The following is a 9,934-nucleotide window of genomic DNA, read 5'->3' on the forward strand; positions in this document are numbered from 1 at the left end:
CCCTTTGAGGAAAGAATATCCAAGGTGAATAGATCCCATTCCTTAATGTTTAATGATAAATTGATTGTGAATCCACCATTTTACATCCCTCAATCAACCTCCTAGACTTAGCTTCAATGGAGTTTTCCCAATAGAGAGAGAAAGAAGATAGAAGATAGAGTAATTTGTTTTTGAGTTCTGTTTAGATTAAGTGAGGTTAGGGAATATATATGGTGACTAACTAACTCAATTAGACCCCAGTTAATCCATTATTTAAAAACCTAATACCCCCTAACTAATTAAATGAATTAATTAAAATGTGTAGGACTAGCTGCCTCCTCACAGACGAGACACCGTCGACGGGCCATCTGTGAGTCGACAGTTTGGTCCCCCTCCGCGCTACACATCCGTCCTCTCTTTCACAGACTTTTGCAGTCGAGGTATTTCTCAAGTTTTCTAAGTGTGGGACGACGGTAGCATCGACGCCCCGCCGATCCACATACGCCCAGCTTTTTTGGTCGTCAACTGCACACTGCCAGACAGTGTTTTCTCAAACTTAAGGGTCCTCCTTAAGGGCCCTTGGTTTATCCTTGGGGATTCGTACCTGGACCTTTCGACTATCAAACACCTTTAACACATGTTAAGCATATCTTATCCAATTTTCTTATAATTTTGACTCTTAAAAAGTAGTCAAAAAAGCTAGGACACACTAGGACTCTTGTGAACCAATTTCTGACGTCATGGATATTCTTGAATGTCTTGGTTCTTAAACACCTTGGATAACCTAAATTTATTTAAATTGACTTATATACAGTGCTTAGACCTTGTTACACAAATTTTAATCTTCACGACACGTCTAGACTTTTCGAAGTGTTACATTATCCCCCCCCCAAAGAACATTCGTCCCCGAATGACACAAAAATTCTTTTCATTAGGAGGGATAGACTCAAGACTAGCAGCCCAACAAAACGACCATATCCTAGCACATAAGTCATATCATCTCAACAAGGCAAACTCAACACTCCAATTAACAGACATAAGGTTCAACCACTACATAATGAGGCATCTTGTCCTTCTCATCACAAACATGAGCTTATATACCTTTCATGTGCCAATTAGAATAAACCACCTTATCTACTTTATACAACATAACTCAAAACAACAAAAAAGCAAAAATTTCAAGTTCCCAAAACAATACTACAGTAACTTCACTGTAAAACTTACTATGAAGTTTTCAAAAAAATGCCATTTTGGTAAAATTTCCCCCAAAAATCAAGAAACCACAAATTCTTGTAATAATTATATAATTAAAAAAGAATTTCTAACCTTAATTCTCAAAAAGATAAGGATAACGGACTTCATATCGGCCTCGGCCTCCCATGTAGCACCCTGAACTAATTGATTTCTCCATAACACTTTTACGGATACAACCTCTTTATTCCATAACTTCTTGTGTTGCCTATAAAGAATTTGAACCGAAACTTCCTCATAGGAGAGGTTGTTTTTCACTCCAAGCCCCTCAGTAGGAAGAATGCACTAGAGATCACCAATACACTTTTTCCAACTAGAGACATGAAAAATCGGATGAACTGAAGCTAACTCATTAGGAAAATTTATAGGCCACTTCACCAACCTTTTGAAAAATTTCATAGGGCCCCACATAACAGGAGCTTAATTTCCCTTTCTTGCCAAATTTGACAACCCCTTTCATTTGTGAAATCTTCAAATAAACTTTGTCACCCTTTTCAAACTCCAAATCTCTTCTTCTATGATCGGCATAAGACTTTTGCCGACTATAGGCGGTTTGTAACTGGTTCCTTATGATGTGAACATTGTCCAAGGTCTTAAAAATCAAATCGGGACAAAGAATCGAAGGCTCACCCACCTCGAACGAACCTATAGGGGACCTAAATCTTCTACCATACAAAGCTTCATAAGGGGCCATGGAGATGGATGAATGAAATCTATTGTAATAAGCAAACTCCACCAAAGTCAAGTGTCTTTATCCCAATTTCCTTTAAAATCAATAATGGAAGCCCTAAGCATATCCTCCAGGATTTTTATAGTGCATTCCTCTTGACCATCCGTTTTGGGATGAAAGTCGGTGCTCAACTTCAGCTTAGCACCCAAACCTTTTTGGAACGACCTCAAAAACCTAGATGTAAATTGTGCACCCTGATCCAAAATAATAGGCAACGGAATACCACGACAACACACAACCACGTCAATTAAGATCTTTGCGTAGTCCTCCGACAAATAAGTAGACTTGATGGGAATGAAATGAGCGAACTTAGTCAACCTATCAACAATCACCCATATCGAATCATATGACTTTTGAGTCCGTGGCAACCCTACTACAAAGTGCATATTAATATCCTCCCATTTCGAAGTAGGAATTTGGATCTCTTGTAGTAAGCCACCCGACTTTTGATGTTCAGCCTTTGCTTGTTGGTAATTCAGACACTTAGCAACAAACTCTGCTATGTCCTTATTCAAATCTTCCCACCAATAAATCTCCCGTAGGTCATGGTACATCTTAGTCGAACCCGGATGAATGGAATAGCGGGACCCATGGGCTTCTTCAAGGATACAGTCCCTCAAACCATCTACACCGGGAACACACAGTCTCCCTTGGAACCTCAAAGTACCATCCCCCCCTAGGGAGAATTTCTCACTAAGTTTGTCAAGGACAACTTCTTTGAACTCCATTAAAGATTTGTCGAGGTGTTGTTTGGACTTAACCTCCACAACTAAAGATGACTCGGAGTTATGATGAACTATAGTACCCCCATTTGGAGAACCTTCCTACCTCACTCCTACCCTAGACAACCTATGTAGTTCTTCCGCTAGATCGTTCTTAACTTCATCAATGTGGGATACACTACCCATAGTCATACGACTTACAGCATCCGCCACCACATTAGCTTTGTCTGGGTGATAGAGGACACTCATATCATAATTTTTCAACAATTTTAACCATATCCTTTGCCGGAGATTCAACTCCTTTTGAGTAAAAAACATATTGGATACTCTTGTGGTCGGTAAAGACATCAACATGAACCCCATAGAAGTAAATCCTCCAAATTTTTAAAGAAAATACCAGGGCCACTAGCTCAAGGTCATGAGTAGGATAGTTTCTCTCATGTACTTTAAGTTTCCTAGAAGCGTAGGGAATCACCTTCCCGTTTTGCATAAGCACACACCCCAAACCCACTCGGGATGCATCACAATACACAACAAACCCCTTTGAACCCTCCGGTTAGGTCAACACCGGAGCGGAAGTAAGTCTATCCTTCAACGATTGGAAGCTTTTATCACACACCTTCGACCACTCAAACTTCTTACATTTTGAGTCAATGTAGTCAAAGGAGATGCAATGGATGTAAATCCATCGACAAATCTCTGATAGTAACCCGCTAGACCCAAGAAACTCCTAATGTCTATTGGAGTCAATGGTCTAGGCCAATTATTAACCGCAACCGTCTTCCTTGGGTCTACCTTAACTCCCTCACTAGAAATGATGTGCTCAACGAATGCCACCGACCTCAACCAAAACACACACTTCCTATATTTGGCAAATAATTGGTATTCTTTAAGGGTTTGCAATACCACCCTCAAATGACCCATATGATCCCCCTCCCTCTTCGAGTATACCAATATATCATCAATAAACACATTGACGAATGAATCTAGGTAATTTTGAAACACCCTATTCATTAGGTCCATAAACACCGTTGGAGCATTAGTGAGACCAAAAATACATTACCAAGAACTCATAGTTCCCATACCTAGTCTGGAAGTCCGTCTTTGGGACATCCTCATCTCTCACCCTAAGTTGGTGATACCCCGACCTCAAATCTATCATTAAAAAGTAACTCGCCCCTTGGAGTTGATCAAAAAATCATCAATCCGAGGAAGAAGATACTTATTCTTGACAGTAACTTTGTTGAGTTGAAAAATAGTCTATTCACATCCTCAAGACCCATCTTTCTTTTTGACAAATAACATCGGAGTACCCCCATGGAGATATACTAGGCCTTATAAAGCCTTTGTCAAGAAAATCCTTAAGTTGAGCCTTCAACTCCTTCAATTCAGCTAGAGCCATCCTATATGGAGGGATTGAAATGGGATTTGTTTCCCATAGAAAATCGATACCAAAATCAGTTTCCCATTCAGGAGGAATACCGGGAAGGTCATTAGGAAAAACCGTTGGTTCACTCACTATGGGGACCGACTCAATGGGAGGAATTTCGGAATCCAAATCTAAAACTCTAACTATGTGATAAATACAACCCTTTTAGATCAGTTTACATGATTTTAGACAAGATATGATGCAACCTCTAGGAATAGAATTCCCACCCTTCCACTCAACAACGGGTTCATTTGGGAAATTAAACCTCACAACTCTTGTCCTACAACCCATAGTAGCAAAACTATCATGTAGCCAATCCATACCCAAAATGATATCAAAATCAAGCATATCTAGTTCAACAAGATCCACATTAGAAACTATGTTGGGAAATGAAATAGGACAATTTTGATAGACTCTTTTAGCAACAACCGACTCTCCCATCGGAATAGCCACTAGAAAAGGCTCATGCAAAATATTGGGTAAAGTATCAAACCTTTTAGCTACTAGAGGTGTAACAAAGGAAAAAGTAGCACCCGGATCAAGTAAAGCATACACATCAATAGTAAAGATTTTTAACATTCCGGTCACCACGTTGGGAGAGGTCTCTTGCTCACCCCTAGAACGAAGAGCATAGAAGCGGTTCTTCTTTGGAGCATCATTAGAACCACTTGGCTGTCCACTCTTCTCTTGACCTTTAGCATTTGGACAATCTCTCACCTTGTGGCCATTTTCTCCATAACCAAAGCAAATCCCCGTTCCTATCAAGCATTCACCAAAATGATCGTTTCTACATTTGGCACAAGTAGGTTTCTCATTAGACGAACTCCCAATCTTCCCTTTTGTACTTTAGGCCTAGGTCCCTTTCCATCCCTAGCCTTCTGAAATTTTGATGGAACTTGATTTGAGAATATCTTCTTGAATTTAGGCTTGTCTTGAATCTTAAGCCTATTTTTTGTAGCTCCACCCTCAAAAGACCTTGCCCTTTTTAAATCCTTATCCTTACTCTTAGATCTAGCCTCCTCCACCCCCTAGCACGCACCATAAGACGGGAAATGTTTATATTGTCATGTAACATCTCTGAATGACATTCTTCTTGTAAGTCATCAGATACAGCCATCACCAAATCGACTCATCATGTCTCTAGGATCTTAGACCAAGGAAGGAGCATATTTGGTCAATTTGATGAACTTAAAGGAGTAATCATGAACAATCATACCCCCTTGGCAGAGGATAATGAATTCCACCACCTTGGATTTTCTCATCTCTCTAGGGAAAAACTAGTCAAGAAATGCCTTCTTGAAGATTTTACAAGTCACCAGCCCTCCTCGAAGCAGTCTATTATCTCTCCATTGCACATACCAAGTTTGGGCCACATCCTTGAGTTGGTATGTGGCCAACTCGGCCTTCTCATTTGTATACACCCCCATAGCATAAAGTATCTTGTATACCTCATCAATGAATTCTTGGGGGTCTTCCTCAACCTTAGACCCTTAGAAGCTAGGAGGATTCATCCGAGTGAAGTCCCTAAGATGGGAAGCCATAGTGGAAACTTGTTGATGAACCCTAGGTGCAACCTCCCGATTGTCTTGGGCCGTCATAGCTTGGGCATGGATCGTTGCGGCTTGGGCTTGAGTAGTGATGGCTTGGTCCATTTGATAAATCATAACCCTCATCTCGGCCTCCGTCAAAGGTGGAGGATTAGCCGAAGCTTGATCATCAACAACAACCTCCTCAAGGGGAGGAACTTGATCACCATGGGGAGGAGCTCCCGCATTAGCAATCTCCTCCACCCTCCTAGCCGCATTACTCCGATTATTAATTTCCTATAACAAAAAGAAAGGTTTAGAGTAAATTATATAAGTAATACACTCTAGAGGCACGATAATAAGATTTCCAAAATGAGAGTGATTCCTAAGCATCAAGTAAGTCCTTATTCATAACTGAGGCGTGCTTAACAATTATGAATACCAACCTACATAGAAATGGTAGAGAGAGACATCAATTCAAATATATTCAACCTCATTCTCTGATACCAAGTTTTCCACATCCGGGTTTCACCCCAGACATAATCGGCGTCGGCGTCCTTTTCAAGAACTAAGACTAGACTCTTAGTCTTACATCATCACATTCATCGATCAAAAATACGGAAGAATTAAAACTTTTTAACTATATATAATCGAAGGTTTACATAGACCTCTACACAAATATAATAATAATATTAATATCGAGTATACATAGACTCATTCGTATAAGAAGGTTACATAGCCTTCTACTTTTATTTCACATACATATATAAGATAGAATAAAATCTCAATGATCGTCTCATCTCATACCATCTAATCGATTATCACAATACGGGCATAGCACTACATCAAAAATAAAAAGCCACATATAGGCTTATACAAGTCGTACACAATGAAAATAGAATGAACTCAAAGGATTCTTAAACTAATAACAAAGAAACTCCATAAGCAATATATCGGCATCGTCCTCAGAAAGTGAGGACCTACCAATTGGATGAAAGGAGATATCCAAGTCTTTAACAATGTCGCCTTCCAAACCCTTCAACGACCAAAACCTAAAATGTCGAGGAAAAGGAAGGAAAAGGGGATTGAACTCCACATGTACTATGTATGACTCCATATACAAATATAACACCAAAACATGTCAGAAAGGGACATTTAGTTGAATCGTGCCATTTTACCCCTTTAAAGACCTATGCACAACCAATATTTACGGAAGTCAAATGTATATCAACATGCTTGAACTCAAAATCTCATATATTCTTTCACCAAGTAATATTATCCCAAGCATGAATAAGAGTTATCACATAAATAGCAAAGTAAGGCGACAAATCATAAATTCCCATAGAGTCAACAAGTGCAATGACCAAGTAAAGCCCCATAACCCTACTTAATCAAGTCACCCAACAAGAACTATAATTAGTATCATATTTCACACAATATAACCTCATATATTAATAAATTCATATCTTTAGTAATTAAGACAATTTGCATGTTCATAAGCATCATAATCATCATATAAAAACATTTACATTTAGCACCATACATATACATAATATTAAATTCCCAAAGCTCCCATCAAGTCATACTAGTGCAAGGCATAGGTAGAGTCTCATAACCCGACCTACTCTAAGTCAAACCCTTCAAGTCACTTTATTTAGTCTATACTTAATTCTTTCATTTTAGTTTAGGAAACACTCGCTTTACCCCGACATAGACCACATGAGCTAAATGTTTAATCCGGTGTCATAAGTTCTTACACCGATGGAAGGTGGTCTACCGTCCAAGGTAAAACCTAATATAAGCATATCTTTCTAAGTGGATCCACGAGATAGTATCCTATGGTGGCAACATAGTTTAAGGAACTAAGAGATAGGTATTCCCTCTACATACAATTTAGTAATTGAAGCCTCACCTCATCTAAATCATTGGATGAGTATCCCTCAAAGGGGATTCAACATCACTTATACACCTGTAGGGTAACACTTCCTCTATGAAAAAGTCATCACCTCCCATTGTCAAGTTCACTTGGTGCTAAGCTAAGTCCCTTCATTAAAATGTCTTTGCTTCTTTATTAGCAATCATAACTTAGTTTACGTCATAGGGTCTAGCCCTTGTATAATAATAATTTCGTAGCTCAATAGATTTGCATTAGTAAAACTCCTTTCATCACAATTCATATAAGTAAGGTTAACGCTTTACATATCACATAGTAATTGGGCACATTTGATACACATCATCATCCTTATGACATATACTCACTAAGCAACCTCACAACCAAAGTTTAAGACATTTCAATTCGATCATCATATAATCCTATCAACCCTAGACAAGGTACACTCAAACATAATATCATGACTTAACCATAATCAATCACAACTTGAAGAAGTAAATAGGAATGTCAAGACTTACCAAACCTCCTCCATAGTTCGTCATAAGGGACTTACCATCAACCTTTACTCAACCCACTAGGGGAGTATCATAAACCAAAAAGATAAACAATAATATAACAAGTCCAAGAGCATCTCTATAACACAATTCAACACCATAATATTTACAAACCACTTTACAATATACTTCATGCCCTATATCACCTCTTGAGAATTGACATAATAGGTCTATAATTCATCTTGATTTATTCATATCAACAGTATATTAAGGTAATCTAATTAATAACTAAATGAATTACAAGATCACAAACAATATAGGTCAAGATTACCACCTAGGGTTAGGGGTTGAGGAGCATGCTTTTTCAATTATGCCAAGCCATCAACAAGTATTACAATTAAGTTAAATTACATGTCAATCTACTCAATTCAACCTAAAACAGCCATTAGAAACTTAATTCATAACTTCAATTTTGTAATTGAATGAAACCCATAAGAAATTCAACCTTTGAAAACTTATTTTGAAGGAACCCTTTGAGGAAATAATCTCAAAGGTGAATAGATCTCATACCTTAATGTTTGATGAAAAATTTATGGTGAATACATCCTTTTCCAGCCCTCAATGCACCTCCTAGACTTAGCATTAGTGGAGTTTTCCTAATAGAGAGAGAAAGAAGAGAGAAGATAGAGTAATTTGTTTTTGAGTTATGTTTAGATTAAGTGAGGTTAGGGAATTTAGAGGGTGACTAACTAACTTTATTATACCCCCTTTAATACATTTATTAACCATCTAACATACCCCAACTAATTAAACGAATTAATTAAAACGTGTAGGACTACCAGCCTTCTCAGAGACGAGACCCCGTCGACGGGCCGTCTGTGAGTCGACGGTTTTGTCCCCCTCCGTGCTGCACATCCGTTGTCTCTGTCAAAGACTTGTGTAGTCGAGGTATTTCTCAAATTTTCTAAGTGTGGGACGACGGTGGCATCGACGTCCCGTCCTTTTGGTCGTCGACTACACACTGCCGACAGTGTTGTCTCAAACTTAAGGGTTGTCCTCAAGGTTCCTTGGTTGGTCCTTAGGGAGTCATACCCGGACGTTTTGACTAACAAACACTAGAGCCGTCAATATGGGCTAGGCCCATTGGGCCGGCCTAGCCTAACCCAGCGATTAATAAGGGTGGGCTATGATTTTTGGAGCCCATTTAAGAAAAGGGCTTTTTAGCCTGGCCTGAATAAGCGTGACAATTTGAGGGGATTGAGAAATATCGGTAGGGCCAGCCCATGGGCCAATAAAATTTAATTAAAAAATAATATAATATTAAAATTTAAAATTAAAGAGAGACCAAACTCAAAACAATTAGGTTAATACTTTTACTTCAAAAAAACTTAATAATTTTTTTTTTTGAAAATGGTAACTTACTAAATTAATATTTTAGGCAAAGGTCTGATGGACACTTGTACTTGTACCAGTTTGTATTAAGGACCCTTCTACTTACGTCTTTGTCATCTAGACTCTTACGCTAAATAAAACACAATATATCAAAGCCCTCTGACCATTGACCATACTTATGTGGCATTAAGATGGTTGAGTAGGCAAAAGAGTGAGGCTAAACGCCTATTAAGGCAAGTGAGCAAGTGAACACCATATTTTAGTTTAAAAAAATATTTAAATTATAAGACAATAAAATAATAAACGTAAAAAGAAAAAAATCATTCTTCTTCAACCAATCCATATGCTTTTTCATCCATCTATCTTTGCCCAAACCTTTTTTTTCGTCTAGCAATGATCTGCTATACCAGACTCCAGAGAAGGCGGGCATCCTCATTACGCCGGAGACAATAAGTTTCTTGGCCTTCTGGTACGCCGGAGAGGATGGAGAGCATAGGGGGTCTCTAGTGGTTCGCATCGG

This window comes from Solanum pennellii, chromosome 6, assembly GCF_001406875.1.
Source record: "Solanum pennellii chromosome 6, SPENNV200".
In the NCBI taxonomy this organism is placed as follows: Eukaryota; Viridiplantae; Streptophyta; class Magnoliopsida; order Solanales; family Solanaceae; genus Solanum; species Solanum pennellii.